At 35.7% G+C, this 17193-nt stretch overlaps 1 long non-coding RNA gene across 2 annotated transcripts in view; it reads right to left on the bottom strand.

Annotated features, from left to right (window-relative positions):
* The window catches only part of LOC135321732 (uncharacterized), a 107649-nt gene that overhangs the window by 26751 nt on the left and 63705 nt on the right, over positions 1-17193 (bottom strand). The window contains exon 4 of one of the 2 annotated variants that reach the window (XR_010381770.1): positions 1353-2039. The exons of the other annotated variant lie outside the window; for it this stretch is intronic. This is a non-coding gene — a long non-coding RNA (uncharacterized LOC135321732). Of the gene's footprint in view, positions 1-1352; positions 2040-17193 lie in introns of those variants that run through there. 2 annotated transcript variants of the gene reach the window in all.

Raw genomic sequence — 17193 nt, 5'->3', positions numbered from 1 at the left:
AAATATTGTCTCCCAGTCTTTGGCTTGTCTTCTCATTCTCTTGATAGTATCTTTCATAGAGCAGAGGATTTGAATTTTCTCGAAGTCCAGCTTATCGAATCTATTTTTCAGAGATCGTGTCTTTGGTGTATCTAGAAAGTCATTGTCATGCCCAAGATTATCTAGATTTTCTCCGTGTTATCTTCTGGGAGATTTATGGTTTTGCACCCCCCGTTTAAGTATCTATAACTCTTTGCAATGTTGGTTTCACCACTGCATCACTAGACCTAGCTCTCTGCCTGAAACTTATCTGATGCTCAATAAAGATTTGTTGGGGAAAAAAAAAAGTGTATGTGTGTGTGTGTGTGTGTGTGTGTATAAATAAAATGAGTCAGAAAATTTTAATCTAGTGTTATATCCTGAATAATAAAAATGGCTAGAAAATAAAATAAAATCTCCATAAGCATCATGGGTAAATAATAATATTTAAAAATTCATACAATTCATAATGCATAATTTTGTTACTATAGTAGAAGCTTGTTATAAAATGCATACTGAGGACCAAGCTAATGCTAAAGTAATAAGTTTTCCATAGGCTAGTGAAAAAGATAGAGGGTGTAACTTCGTAACTTTTATATATATATAGAAAACATGATTAAAATCTTTTAGAAAAGTAAGCTCGTAATTGGATTTTATTAAAGCACAATATTTTGGCTTTTTAGCACCTTTATCTCTAAAAAGTTTAATGTGACATGACATTTAACAGTTTTTTTCATGTCACAATTTATTAAGCATATACACCCACATACACTGTACATGCTGTCATGAAAAGAAGGCTGTTAAGAGTAATATTTATGTATAATGAGTGCTTTTACATTTTCCCTGAATGCTAGACAAAGACATTAAAAAAGGTTTACTGTTAATTTTTTTTGGTGGAGGGTTACCCTAAGATCTGATGGTTGGGGAAATAAAGGAAGGGGAGTCTTTCTGGTGACTTAGAGATTCATCTGGTGCCATAATACAAAACCCTCATAAAGTCAATTGTCTCAATAATACCCACTTTATTTAAAAGAGTATATTATCATTCACAGCTGTTGATAAAAATTCAACCTACAGAGAGCATATGACTTACTCAAGATTCTTTATAAACTTGGGGTGCCATGTTGCAAGAGTTAAAATGAAATTTTGGTCTTTTCCTACATTTAATATATTAGATAAATTCAGCAAGAGCTACCCCCCAAAAAGTAATGTTTGACTCTTAAGAAGACACTGAGTTTAATTGCATCAGAGAAAAATTTGTGATTCCTTTATTTAAAAAGAATATTTACATGATGAAATAATTTTGATTCGTAACTTCAGCCATACTGCTTTCATGCTGAGATCTCATTAGCTGGAATGCATCATTAGACAGCCCTCGGCAAGGAAGATTCTTTGGCAGTTTTTGACTCAACTGACTATTTAGAAGGGACTTAGCCAAGGGAACTGACTGGTGAAAATATAGTCCAGTTTCTTCATGGGAAGACCAAGAAGCTAAACAACTTATAGGTTTTTAGACTTATTTATATACCTGAGAAAAGATGAAAGCACCAAAATCCATAATCTACCATATGTAAGTGCCATTTCTGTCTGTTTTCTATTTTAACCTGTGCTATTTCCAAGGATAACTGCTGTCCTTTATAAACAAACCAACAAATGAACAAACTTTTGAAGCCAGCGCACTTCAAACAGCAAGCAAGCAAGCTGTTACTTAATATTGGTACCATTTGACATTTCTTTTTGTTTGATTTAATATTGGTTAAAATGCCAATATTTGTCAATTTTCAACAGGACCTGTTCTTGGGTCACTTTTCTAATAATTCATAAGGAGAAATTTTTTTTCCTAGCTCCCCTTAAAACCCAAGGCTTGTCAGTACAGGGTGGTTTAGGTCAATATAGTTGGAATTAGAGGAAATTAAAACCAGAACAGCTAGTAGGTAGGAGTTTGCATAGATGCAGGTTTTATTCACAGGATTTCTTCTCCCACTTTTCCAGTTTTTTTTTCAAAAATTCATTTTTCTTTCCTGTTCAGATAAAAGTATAAATTAAGCTTAAGTACCTTCATTAAATAAATCAATAAATTGATAAACCGAATTACCTCCTCCCACCCCAAAATAATAAATTAGGCCAAGATATTAATAAATCTCAGAAATCTTTTGTTCTACCACCTAACAGCTTAGACACCCCCATGAGTTTACTTGATCTGCTATTCACCGTGTACCCTAAAACTGAAAGGACGTTTGACTGCATCATGTCTACTTGTTTTCCCTCTTCTTATTTTTAAGGAGTCGGCTGTAATGGTGAAGACTACAAGCCATGAGTAACCCGTGGGCGGCACAGTTAGGACTGCTGCTGCTCTCCACGGTGTTCACTCATTCGGCCCTCAAGCCAGCAATGCCTCCGGTGATCAAGAGACGACCTTTCAACATTTTCTGGGCTGCCCCAACAATGCAGTGTCAGCACTTCTTCCGTGTGGATCTGAACCTTCACTTATTTAATATTATATCCAACCCTTTAGAGACTCAGAGTGGATCAACAATTGCCATTCTTTACCCCAATGAATTAGGGTACTATCCTTATTTCTCTCGAGATGGGAAACCCTTTAATGGAGGGATACCACAGAATATGAGCCTTTCCAAACACCTGCGGAAGACCGCTGATGACATTGCCAAGGCTGTCCCTTGGTGGAGGTCCGAAGGTCTCGTTGTCCTTGACTGGGAAAGCTGGAAGCCGCAATGGGACAGAAACTGGGGCGACAGAACAATATATAAAAACTACTCCTTAGCCTTGACTAGAAGCCACCATCCTGACTGGTCAGCAATGAAAGTAAGAACAGTTGCCCAAGAGGAATTTGAAAATGCTGGGAGGAGTATTATGAATGCTACCCTCACACTGGCTTTAGAAATGAGACCCAAATGTTTATGGGGCTTTTATCTCTATCCAGACTGCTACAATTATGATTATAGGATAAATCCACAGACCTACACAGGTAAATGCCCGAGTGATGAAATTTTCCGCAACGACCAACTCCAGTGGCTATGGGGAAAAAGCACAGCTCTTTATACTTCAGTATATTTGGATAAAATATTGAAGTCAAGTTTAAATGCTTTGAAATTTGTTCATTATCGAATTAGAGAAGCCATGAGAATTGCTGACATGGCCAGACATGACTATGTTTTGCCAGTTTTTATTTTTTCCAGACCATTTTATTTGCATAGTATTGAAGCTCTGTCACAGGTAAGAAAAAAATACAGTCACACATTAAAAAATGGAAATTTAGCTGAATGATTCTGTAAAGTTTAGGAAAAAAAAAATGTTTTAGGATGCTATTTTCCCTTAACAATAGAACATTATTCTATTATTAAAGCTATATCTTTCTTCAAAGGTCAAGCCAATTCTGAAAGTGTGACAATTCAATGTTTACTTAAGAGTTTTTAAATGATGATCCCTACCAGCTTAGCACTTACAGGGGTTCCCTGCAACTTTAGTTGTTAAGCTTAAGTTAAATCATGTAACAGATAGATTAATTTTAACCAGGGGGAAATTTCAGAATCAGCTTTTTAATATGAAAGAGTAGCAGCAAATTACTAAATCATAAATGTGTAAAATAGAGTTTAGGTAAATTATTAACCAACGATATTTTCAATATATTGCACTTTTGCTTTGGTTGATTAGATTAATTGAAAAATAACATAGATTCTGTTAATTTTACCTCTAAGAGTCCACAGTGTGATCTAGTGGTGAGTGTCAAGGCATTAAAAGTGATTTGTACAAATAGGTAGGTTATTACCCTTAGACTTAACACAAGTTAGGAAGCACAAAGATGTGGGAATGAGCTTGTTTGGAAGTTAATGAATTTATAGACACTTAGAAGTGTTCAAACTTTAGCTAGATTGTCATTTAGATAGAACCTTGTTGCAGGGATTCACTCATTGAATGGGTGGCTGGGTGAGAAAGCCCTTTGATCTCCCTCCATACCTGTGAGCTCACAATCCTGTTATTATAGTACCCAACACAGAAGAAAGGCCATTGGATGGAAAACATACAGTTCATCTTCTTAGATCACATGTGTTTGAGATAAAGACATTTAAGCTCAGTATCAATTCTTCCTCAAAAATTTTAGAATAAAATCTATTGACCCAAACACTGTTGATTAGACCTGACATTTCTGATTGTAGGATTACTCTGTATTATTCAAAATGGAATGTTCATTCACAGAATTTAGGAGGAAAAGAATCATAGCACCATGACAAAAAGTTGGAGGATCTCAGAGATATCTAATCCACCACTCATCCAAACATTTCTTACCTGAGCTCTGCTTTAGCATCTTTTGATGGGGGTTTCCCTATTGCAGAAGGAAACTGCCTTTTGGGAACAATCTTAATTTCTAGAAAGTTATTGAGTGTGTTGAGTCTACTCTGCTTCTGGATAACATCATACCACTACTAGTTCTAATTCTAATTTACAGTGCAACATAGAAAAAATCAAATCCTTCTTTCGAAAGTTAGTTCTCCAGGTATTTAAAGATGTTAGTCAGTCATACCTACAAAGTCTTCTTGATAAGTTATTCCTCATGAAACAGATCTCTCAAACCATGTCACTTTCTCAAATCCTTTTGGTAAAAAGACTATTTATTTATATTTATTCATTTAAAAATTTTTCATTGAGTGCCTACCATGTGTCAGATACAATATGCTATAAGTAATAATAAGAGTAGAAAATAATATTAATCCATGTAGGCAGATAGTTTGTCTTGATAGAAAGTGAAAGAATGAGATAAACCACATTTTAATGTTGTAAGTGTCCCTTTTTTTGTACTGTTTGATTTTCAAAGTAAATTATGGGCTAAGTATTGCCTCTGAGCTCTACTTCAGAAAATGAAAACTATAGAATTACCTGAGTAATATTATAATGAAGTGTTTTAATACTATCCTGTTGCCCTGCATGTTTCACAGATCAACAGATATCATGGATATTTCTCACTTATTGTCTAAACATTACATTATCATACCATTTATTGTGTTATTCATATTACATATATGAAATCACTTAAAACCAACTCTGCTGGATATTTTCTTTCAGAAATGCCTCAATTTAAACAAGAGACTTGATTTTCATTTAAGGTATGCAATACTAATTAGTATATTGGAAAAGTGATTTTCTTTCCCATTTTATTACTTAGACAAGTTGTGAAACACAAGTGCTGGTGTTACTGGAGATGTCATTTAATGCAGGGGAGCTTTGCTGAGCATGGCCATTTTCTTATCCGGGCTTTCGAACACGTTGCCTTTGCACTGGATCCCTGATTCTCCATATCTTGCAGGGAAGGAAAGAATGCAGACTATCCACCAATCTTTCCCTCTGTCTTTCATCTCTCCTTATTTCCTGCTTCTCTGCTCTTGATCTATAATCATGAACATAACCTCCTCCATTTCTCATCTTGATGAACTATAATCTACTTACTTTCCCAACTTGAGAGTCAGTTGGATGCCTCCCTTCTCTTGGATTAAGATGGATAACTAACACTTACCCATCTTAATTTCCAAATGACTCTTCAATCCGTCCCCTCTGCTTTGTAAAAACTCACCTTGCCTTTGTTGAGGCCCTCATCATTTCTCACTGAACAGTTTCTGTCATCTCCTAAGTGGGGTCTCTGCCAGCCATCTTGACTTCCCCCTTCAATATGTTTTTTTCTGGGACAGCCAAAAATTCCTATCAAAGTTGCAAATGTGTGGCTTTCCAGTACTAAAACTTTTTTTGTACTTAAGTCCTAATACTTTAAAATAGCTTAATAAAATAAAATAGCATAGAAGACTCTTATTTTTGGATCCCACTTATACACAAGGATTCAGATGCTTTTATTTCTCCCCAAATCCTCTGTGTTTTTTACCATAAGAGTTACTGGCACTTCTTGGATGGACCATGCTTTTTCCTACACATGAGCCTCTGCCATTTATCTTCCTACTGGATACAAAACTCTGCTCTCGTTAGTCTGTTTTATTAATTTATACTCATTTCCAAAGACCCATCTGAAATTCCACTTCTTGAAGGAAGCCTTCCCAGACTCTTCTATGCAGCATTAAGCACTTCCTCTAATCTTATGTATGTCTTGTAGGTGCTAATATAGAATTTAACTTATTGCACTGTAATTATCTACGTCTGTCTCAATCATCACACTAAAGCAGCCCACCAAGGACAAGAACTGGAATCTATTTCATTTTCTTATTCTCTGTGTCCAGAATATTGCCTGGAACATCATAAATATTTATCATGTAAGTATCTCAGGCAGAATAACCTTTTCCAGTTCTGCTCTATAGTCCTTTGTTTTAGAAACAAACATTGATCTCAGTGTGTTCTTTACCACAGCTGATGGGCTGAGATTATTACTGAATTGTCAATGACTGAATATGGGTTGGCAGAAACGACTTGTGTTCCTTCTCTTTTCTAGGAGGACTTAGTACATACAATCGGTGAGAGCGTCGCGCTGGGGGCAGCAGGGGTAATACTGTGGGGAGACTATGACTACTCTGATTCAAAGGTAAGCCATGATTTCTCCATCTCGAACACATTCTAAATACTGGGTTTTGTTTTAACTTTTCATGCCAGAGAGAGATTGTTGTTGATTTTCTGTTCACTTGACTTTAACAAAGCTCAGAGACTACAGGGACTAACATTGTTCGAGCACCTGCTCTGTACCAGCCACTGTGGTTGGTAGCAGTGTAGAAAAGAGCACAGGTTTTCCAATCAGACAACCGTGAGAATTCACATTTTTACATTCTAGGGGTGTAATCTTGAGCAAGCTAATTAACCTCCCTGAGTCTCTGTTTCTCCATCTAAAAGAAAAGTACTGAAATAAAACCTACTCTGCAAGGATTTCGGTAGATTAAATGATATAATATATGTGACGAAGAAAAAAGGACTAAATTTAAAAAAATAAATAGCCTTTCATTCGCACGAAGGAGGATGGATTCCCCGAAAATGATTCATTTTCTGATTATCAATGATAGAAATGCTCCTTGGAGGAAAAAAATATGTATCTAAACTTTTATTAACAATCTACTCTTGATAGTAAGGCACACATCCCGTATTAATGGTTTTCTTTCTAAAGTGTTACTATAAATACCTTTTTAAGGAGAGTCTCTAAGAAATCATCACGTATATGCCTTTAAAAGGGCTTAGTCTCTCGGCTGAATGATTAATCCACCGAAATGCTCTTTCTCCTCAGCCTTACCAAACACAAAACGTCAGGCATTAATCAACACTCCCTGGATAGTGGAATCACATTATGAGAGTGATCTAAATCTCTGTTTTTCCTACAGGAGACCTGCTTGTCGGTGAAGAAGTTTATCCAAGGGCCATTGGGCCATTATGCTGTTAATGTGACCACAGCAGCCAAACTCTGCAGTCGAAGCCTCTGTAACAACAATGGGAGATGCATTCGAAAAAGACCCGGATCTGCCTCCTATCTGCACATGCCTGAAAGTAGCAGTAAGAAATACGTCCTAAATAAGAGCTTGCGATTCACCGTGTCTCCAGGCAATAAACTGAGGACAATAAAGGACATGAAGGGTGGGTTTGTGTGTCACTGCTATGAGGGCTGGCATGGAGAGTCTTGCCAGGAACACTCTCCACAGTTTTTGAGAGGGAAGAATAGGGCGCCTGTGGCTAACTTTAATTTATCAGTTTTTCTCAGTATGACTTTATCTGTGACTCTGCCGAATTATTTTACCCCCCGCTACAATGTCGATTTTTCCTTGAGATACTGAAGAGCAGAAAATGTTGATGTTTTTCCTCTTTTACTTCAATCTACTTCTAAAATATTGGTTGACATTAAAGTTTAAAAAAAAAAAGGGTACTTGGCTCCATTCATTGATAAAGCAATTATGTATTGGGTGCTTACCTCATGCTACACACTAAGGGTAAGGATGTGAACATAGCAGTCTCTGTCCTTGGAGAACTTAAATTCTTGTGGGAAAACAAACAATTAAAAGCAGACAAACACATATATATCAAATGATGCTAAGTGCTGTGGAGAATAATAAAGCAGACTGAAGGGATCAGAGAGCTCTGGAAATTGTACCGAGGGTCGTCAAATATAGCTCCCTAATGAGATGCTCTGAAGGCAGGAGGAGCAGGTCACAATTACGTCTGAGAAGAGCATTCTTGGATTAGGGAAGAGCAAATGCGAAAGCCTGTAACTGAGAGCAGGTTTGAAGGATTTCAGGACCTCAAGAAGGCCAGTGTGGCTGACGCAGGAGGATGAGTGAGGGAAGTGGGGAGCCAGGTCATTAATTAGCTCTATTTGAACTAAGAGTCAGATTAAAGGTAACTTTAAAAGAAATAATTTAAGAGAAATTTCCAGAGGAAAGTGGGTCAAATAAGACTTATCTATATTTTACTATTTTTAAAAATAAATATACACAAATTAGATAATAAGAGCATCTATTATGATTAGGCGTCACTACAGCGGTCTTGAGACTCCATTTGTTAATAGAAAATTGGGAAATTTATAAGAGTCATGTGGGACATTGGTCACAAAATAACACTGGAGCTAAAGAAGGCAACCACTGTGTTACAGCTGTTACCACTCCAGGGATTGCAAGTTCCTAAATGATAAAAGTGACCCCAGAATACAGAGTCATGGGGTGAGAGGAAATTTATACTGAATGCTGTAGGGTTCGATTTTTATCCAAAGTGTCACTCGGGCTCTTGGAAATTCCCTTGGCCATTGTCAATATCAGAAGGTAAGTCCGTTTAGACTCCCATAAGATGGCATTTATATAGGAACTTCTTTGATGTGATATTTGCTGGCTTATTACAGTATACTGTATCTAAGCAATTGATTTCCTTTTAGCTCTTAATGCATGGCAAGTCATTTGAAAAATTCGTATGGCCCCTTGATCTGACCTGGTTATAATCCAGATCATTTTCTTTCATAAAGACTCAAAAGAGATTCTAGGATCTCAAATGCCGTTTCCCTTCTTAGTTTAGGGAAGCTATTTTCCTGACTGATGTCCAAATATTGCACTTTTATATGTACTTTATCCAGGCATATAGAACACTGATAAGTAGATCACACTCAGATACAGACTTCAGTTCATTTCTTTGTCTATTCATTTATTCATTTTCAAGAGAAGTAAAAGTTAAAGAAGCAGTGAAATCTAGTGAGCTAAACTGGGGGCTGTTTGCTAAGTTCCCCTATTTTGTTGGTATCTTGCTGCACCAAGGCTGTAATTACAGTAATTAGATTCTTGTGCCCAAGCAAGAACTGTTTTTACAACTGTTAAGGTTGTAAAATAAGCCATGATTATTGAAAAAGAATAGCTCCTTCTATCTTTACAGTGATAAGTTTTTTAATGATTATTAGATGAGTTTAGGTATGCAATGAATTCCAGTAAGGCAAATATTAATAAATATTGTCACCATTTTGAAGATTAAGATATGGAGAGAAGGAGAGATATAGCTAATTTTACCCACCAATCAGGAAATCTAGAAAGGATAGAATACACATCACTGCGCTCCACTATTTAAATCCACAGTATCTCCAAAATAGTCAAGGTGTAAGGAGGATTAGGTAGATGGAAAAAAAAAAAAAAGAGAGAGAGAGAGAGAGAGAAAACACATTGAAAATACACAGAAGAAGCTAGGAAACTCCCCAATCCTATTACCCACAAATAATCACTTAACTTTTTCCAAATAAAAAATGTTAAATTTTATTTCACTTAAAGTTAATAGCAACCAAAAGAATAGATTCTTACTAACAGATTCTTCCTTTTTTCTTTTTTTTTTGCTTGTTAAAAAAAAATCTATTCGAGTTAAAAACAGATTATGGAAAACATTAAATTTTTGTTATTTATTTTGACTTGCTTAAGTTTGGGTTTCCAGACCATTGTGCTCAGTCAACTGTCTCACAAAAATGAGAAGTCATCTATTACATCTAATCCAAGGACAAACATATACATCTCTATTTTTCTTAAAGATCAAAATTTAAACTCCATTCCCATGCTTATGATAATTTTCTAGAGACATTAATAAAGGATACAAATGTAAGCAAAGTAGCTTATAAATTCTACAAACCACTTTAGTAAAGGAAACATACCTTCTAAAATGATAGGTAGTATCTGTTAGAAACGGTAAAAATGACCATCGCGTTCCGGAATTATCTGAATTTTGTCTGTTGTTTGGGCAGCATTGTTTCTTATCTCCCATTAATTGTTAAAAAATCACAGTACCCTTTATGTGGACACAAATGTTTGATCAGATACTTGGTTTTTCCCAGTCTGTAACTGTTCCTTACCACGCATTTTTAAATCAGAGGGGATATATGTCTTCATCTCAGAAGCAGTATGTCATAACCATAGTTTCTGGGCCTCAGTAAATTCACGTCATTGTGTTTATTTGTATATTGGAGATATTCGTTACAAAGCTGTCTAGCTCTCTATTCTAATTTAGACTCTCGTCTTCAGCTCAGGATAATTTCCTTTCACTATTTTTCAAATGGTTCCCTTTCTTTCACTCTCCCTGTTGATTTAAGAAACTACTATTAGATGGACCGTAGTTCTTCTAGATCTATACTCGGTGTTGCATTTCTTGTCTGTGTTTTAAGCCTCTGTCTTTTTTGCTTTGTATTATAGATTTGTCCAGTTTTTTTTTCTAGAATACTAGTTTAGTCTTCACCATACTCTGACACTCGTATTTTTAATTCCAAAGAGTTCCTTTCTTGTGTGTGTAATGCGACCTTTGGCCATCCATTGATATTTTTGAAGGACCAGAGTGATTGAGAACTGTCATAGGGATCCCCCCAACTCCCACCAACCTCCCGCATTTGTTTGGGTATATTTACTCAACAGTACTCTTAGGTTGAATGGGAGAACGGGTTGTAGACTGTGAAGGGGGCTGAGGCATGTTGGCAAGATTCCATCTGGAGCATGTGAACAGAAAACAGGCATGTTGGTGGGAACCCTGACAAACATCCAAGTAAGGAGAAGATTATCATTAAGAGAAGTGCAAGTCCCTCAAGGGCTGAGCAGCCTTTCCTTTTTCATCCCCTCTCTGCCTGCTGGGGAGTCCCAGCTGTATCCAGTTTAGCTCTGCTTTTGTATTTGGTCCCATAGCCAAACTCTGAACGCTATCTGGGAAGGTTTTTCTGTAAATGACCTGGGGTCAAATGTTTTTCTTACTCTCCATTCTGCACACGCTGGGAAGGTGAATGGTCTGACTGGTTCTGCCACACTGGAGTAGCAATATTTTTATTGATTGGTCTGGTAATGGTCCTCCATGCTCTTGTGAGTTTTGGATCTGTTGTCTCTGAGCCTAAGGTTTCTCTCTCCAATGGAAGGGATGGTTCATACCTCCAAAGTAAATTTCTACTATTTAAAATTTTCTAATTCAAATCTATCTGGTTTTGGTCTTTGAGTCACGTCACTCTTCTTGTTTTCAGTTTTACATTGTACTTTTTCTAAGGACATGTACTGCAGATGACACAGTAAATGCATGTTCTCAGTTCATCATCTTGAACCATAGGTTCTAGTAAATTAATGTATCTACTCAGGATGATAGCTAACACCCTAACAGTTAATTATTACATTATCATTAAGGGTAGCGCCCTAGGAAGTCTTTTAAATGTACAATTATTTTTACCTCTCTATCTTCCAGCTGAAGTCTCAATCAAAGTTTTCTTTCTTCCTTCTCAAGCCAGTGAATTTAAACTGGGTATTTTCAGAAAGCAAAGGTCACTTACACCAATGTGCTTTTACGAGAGTCTGACTTTGGTTATAAACATTATCTCACATACATCTCAGCAATGTTCTCCTAGAGCAGTCTACCCAAGCAATAGAAATAAAAGCAAAAATAAACAAATGGAACCTAATTAAACTTACAAGCTTTTGCACAGCAAAGGAAACCATAAGCAAAACAAAAAGGCAACCTACAGAATGGGAGAAAATATTTGCAAAAGATGAAACTGACAAAAGGCTTGATCTCCAGAATGTATAAACAGCTCATATGACTTAATAAGAAACAAACAAACAACCCAATCCAAAAATGGGCAAAAGACCTAAACAAGCATATGTCACTGAAGACATATGAATGATCAATAGGCACATGAAAAAATGCTAAATATCACTAATTATCAGAGACATGTAAATCAGAACTACAGTGAGGTATCACCTCACACCACTCAGAATGGCCATCATTCAAAAGTCCACAAATGATAAATGCTGGAGAAGATGTGGAGAAAAGGGAACCCTCCTACACTGTTGGTGGGAATGCAGTTTGGTGCTGCCACTGTGGAAAACAGTATGGAGATTCCTCAACAGACTGAAGACAGACTTACCATATGACCCAGCAATCCCATTCCTGGGCATATATCCAGAAGGAACCCTAATTCAAAAAGACACCTGCACTCCAGTGTTCACAGCAGCACTATTCACAGTAGCCAAGACATGGAAACAACCTAAATGTCCATCGAAAGATGACTGGATAAAGAAGATGTGGTATATTTATACAATGGAATACTATTCAGCCATAAAAGTGACAACATAATGCCATTTGCAGCAACATGGATGTCTCTGGAAAATATCATTCTAAGTGATGTAAGCCAGAAAGAGAAAGAAAAATACCCTACAATATCACTCATATGTGGAATCTAAAAAGAAAGAAGACAAATGAACTTAAACATAAAACAGAAACAGAATCACAGACATAGAATACAATCTTGTGGTTGGCAGGGGAAAAAGGGGTGGGAAGCGACAGACTGGGAGTTTGAGATTTGTAGATACTGACAAGTGTATATAGAATAGATTAACAAGTAAATACTGTATAGCACAGGGAAATATATTCAAGATGTTGTAGTAGCTCACGGTGAAAAAGAAAAGGAAAATAAACATGTGTATTCATGTATGACTGCAAAATTGTGCTGTATACCAGAAATTGACACAATATTGTAAACTGACTATAACTCAAAAAAAAAAAAAAAAAAAAAAGAGAGACAGAGAGATGTAGTGCCAGTCTCCAGTTTAACTTGGAGGACTGAGTCACCTCTGTAATAACATGTTTCTCTGAACAGCCACAGGGAATCCTCTTGCTGCTGAACCTCTGCTTTGTATCAGGTGACTAAAGGACCGGCAACAAACAAAAGCAAAGGTAAAATATACTTTTTATTTTGTTTGAACAATTTTAAGGACGTTTTCAGAAACGAGTTTTTGCAGGGAAGGGAGATGAAAACTAATTTTGTTTCATTTCTTGAAGTATCCCAATTTCTTTTCTGGCCTAACTTACTTTATTTACTTTTCAAACGCAGTACCTTTCAAAACATGAGCTTGCTTTTATGAACCTAACATCCTAAAAAAATACATTTATCACTGACAGATAGAACTTAAATTCCAGTTTATTTTTTATGTATTATAAATTTGTATTGGAGAATGATTCTCATGTTAATAACTATTCAAGACTTGTTTCATTTCTCTTTTCCACATGCAATTTCTCTGAAAAGTAGCTTTTTGCAGTATGTTGGGTTATCATAACCTAATACTTAACTTACAGTAGCATCAAAATGTATTTCCTGAAGCAGGTTAGTAAACTAACTGTGGATAAGCCAGAGAACACATGGCTTTATGAGAGAGGCACAATTCTAATTTTTTTTAATAATTGATAGCTATGAAGAATCCCTCCAGCAAACTTGATACATCTAAATGTTTTTCTTTAGAATGAAAGTGCATTTCTTTATGTAATAAAAATTGTATTTTTGTACAGTCTTTAATAAAGTCTATTTTAAAAGATATGTTCTGTAGTTACCATTCCTATTATATTGGGCAGTATTAGAGGAATGTTATTTGGAACAAGCATTGCACTTTTAGGAAGTATATGACATCTAAGATAGTTCAGAGGATGTTTATTTTTTTGGTCATAAGAATAGGGTTTAAATTTTCTTTCCAAATACTAATAAAGAGACTGAGAGATGAAAGTCAACAGGCACTTCAAATAAGAAAATCAGTCATCAGCAAGAGGATATAAACATACATACACATATAGATAGATAGACTTAGATTTTCTAGGAAAGAAAGAATAAGTACCAAAACAATATGAGAAAGATAAATCTTAGATTATTTAATCCATTGGAGAGAGGAAATCTTAAAGTCGAGAAATTTCCTAATGATGGAGAACAAAAGCTGTCTACTTCAGTGGCTACATACATCAACGTAAAGTGAAAAATTCGAAAAATCCTGAAAAATTTTGAAAAATGAGTTGAATAGGATAGCTTAGGCCATGAAAACGGATATCTTTAACTTCTTCATTTCCTGAGGAACTAACTCTAACCTAGAACCATTGTTAACTGAGGTACTTAGCTTACTGATAAATACTGACATTGTAGAAATACCCGAGAGAGTTTAGTCATGTGATTTATTTCAGCCTTGTCTGTAAATTAGAATTCAGTTTGATGACAGAAAGAGGGTCTCTCATTGAAGTATTCATAGATTCTTAATGTTTAAGTGGAGTCAGGAGCAAAGATTTGAAAAGGTATTAAATGGAGAAAGTTAAGAATACTTAAAAAAATAACAAGTTATAAAAAATTTATATGCAGAGATTCAAGGTTCATACTCTTTGTTTTTGAGAATCATGATATATAGCTTATTTTCTTAGTAATAAACCTGATTTTTCCTTGGGGAAAACCTTTAGCAAATTTAGTAATTGAAGTTATATTTATATCATCTGTAATTACTTGCTTGTTGAAACTTAGTCTCCTTAATTTAGCACACTCCTTGAATTTTTCTACATATAGTAGAATTGCAGATGCTGTGAATTTCTAACAGGAACAATCTCCAGTTATCTATTTCACAGAATGAAGCTTTTCACCTAAGCGTTGGTCCAGTGTTCACAATAGATCCAAATGAATGAATCCCATGTTCCCTCTTATCAAGCATGTTTGATAAAAAAATTAAATCCCACTCTTTAAGGAACACTCTTTCTTAGACATATTATATTGGGCGGTTCAAGAATTGACTATTATTCTAGGCTGGAATTGCTCTCCCTTTGTCATAGGCATTCCAGAATAACCTTACTGCATCCTTAGTCCAACCCAGAACTGTGACTGGAACACTTCCGAATTTCCTTATTGTATTAGGAGATTCTCTCAAGGTTGCATTTGGAAACCAAAATTTATTTCAAAATATTTCCAAGCTATATGGCTTGTTTAATCAGAATTCAATTAATGGTCTTGGGCAAATAAACTTATTTTTTAGGGAAAACTAAAAATTCGTTGTATGAGAAAGCATTTACTTCACATTTGTGGTCGGTGTACGTTACTATAATTAATGCAGAAACTCAGCTTTCTTTACTAATATCCAAATGCAACACACTTCTCATATCATGTGAATGGGCAACCAAAGTAGAGAACAAGTTCTATAATGATCTTTTTCAAATGCATTCAAATTAATGACTACTATATTTGGTGTCTCAACAGCTTACTATAATTTATTTAAGAAACATAGCATAATTCCTTGGTCACACTATAATACATACTATTTGTTATTAAAACCTGGTGGAGATCAGGCTGACAGGCACATTCAGTTGCAATACCAAGAACTTCATCATTCATCCAGCAGATGCACCTGAAGAAGCCTAGTGCTTTAGAAGGAGATATGAGATATCTAGGGAGCTAATCATAAAAGACACAAACCTAAAAAGTGAAAAAAAAATACAAACATAATTTCACCAGCTCCTACTTTTTTCATGTGCCACAATCTTTTCAGATTGCTTAATTGCAATGGGTTGGACAGTTTATAGCTAAGTTTACTGCAGGTTGACAGGGATATTTCAGGTAGGGAACATTAGTTGCCATGCTAAAGGGTGCTACAAACTCAGGCATGAATCCACGGAGTACCAGGAAGTGAGCCTATAGTGCTGAGCGGTCTGGAGAGCAGTCCAGGTCAGAGGGATTGCCATGCTGGTTAGAAAATCTCTCCTGTGTGAAACCATCATCAGAGGGCTATCAAGTTGCCAAGGGGTGTGGAGGAAGGAGGAGTGGGCAAAATTCCATCTCATCTTCACAGATTTAAAAATTAGGATTTAAGTTCACAGGTACAATTTTCAAAAGCTGAGACTTCAGCTCATAGAGAAGAGACATCAGTGCTATATTTGGATATATAAAATGCTATCATTATTTATCATCATATTCTTGTCACCCCTTAAAAAGATAGTATTGTGATATGCTGTAAAGGCAAATTAAAACAAGACACATAAAAACTGAATAGGTGGAGACAGTGAAACTTTTTCTAGTGTGCTGATGATGGTAACTGGCCCTGGAATCTCAGAGTGTAACTTCTGCTCCATTCTGGCTTCTGTTATATTGCACTGAGATTTCCTTATTTCATGTTGTAAACACACCAGGGTAGTTGCACAAGATTCAAAGAAAGAAATACCATTTGAGAAAGAATTTATAATAGGGAAGTGTGAGGAAGAATCAAAATAAAAACAATGTCATAAACATTGAAGAACTTTAAAAAAAGGTCAGAAGTTAATTTCCACAAAAAGAGTACAATTGGATAAAATACAGTGGAATTGAAGGGTTTAAAAAATGTAAGAAAAAATGATCTGAAGTTGAATAGGTAAAATCTAGCTTCCTGAGTTGTTTAACATTGGTTGAATAAATCACCAAAATTAACACATGGTCAAGGAAATAAAAATGAACGACCAAAGCATCTTTTTCATACCGAGTCCCTCCAGATACTTTTATTGTTGTAGCTAGAGTTTTGCACTGTTTACGATCAGAGAAGGCCTATTACTCTACAGCATGTTTTTCCACATGTAATAAATAATGTAGTGATATTGTTCACAGCCTTTTGTGGTGCATAATAACACTAATCAATTTCTTCAAGCCTATCTTCTGTGTTCCTAGTGAAAATCTAATAAACCATCAACCACTGCTGGTTCTCTTTACCGTAGATAATGACACAACCTACAATTAGCTCTTAATACCCATGTCAGAATAGAGTGGTAACTTAAAACTCTGGCTGATGGTGCCTACTTCAACTACAAAAAAAGGGCCTCTCATATTTCCTGAAAAGGGCTTTTTCTTACCAGGTTGCAGAAAAGCATACCATTTTCCCAAATAACTTTATATAAAATGATCTTTGTAACAAAATCCAACTCAGAGGTTATCTTTTTAAGGAAGCTGTGCCT

This window comes from Camelus dromedarius, chromosome 7 (assembly GCF_036321535.1).
Source record: "Camelus dromedarius isolate mCamDro1 chromosome 7, mCamDro1.pat, whole genome shotgun sequence".
In the NCBI taxonomy this organism is placed as follows: domain Eukaryota; kingdom Metazoa; phylum Chordata; class Mammalia; order Artiodactyla; family Camelidae; genus Camelus; species Camelus dromedarius.
Note: the sequence above shows the minus strand (reverse complement) of the source record. Positions and strands in the feature narration are given on the sequence as shown.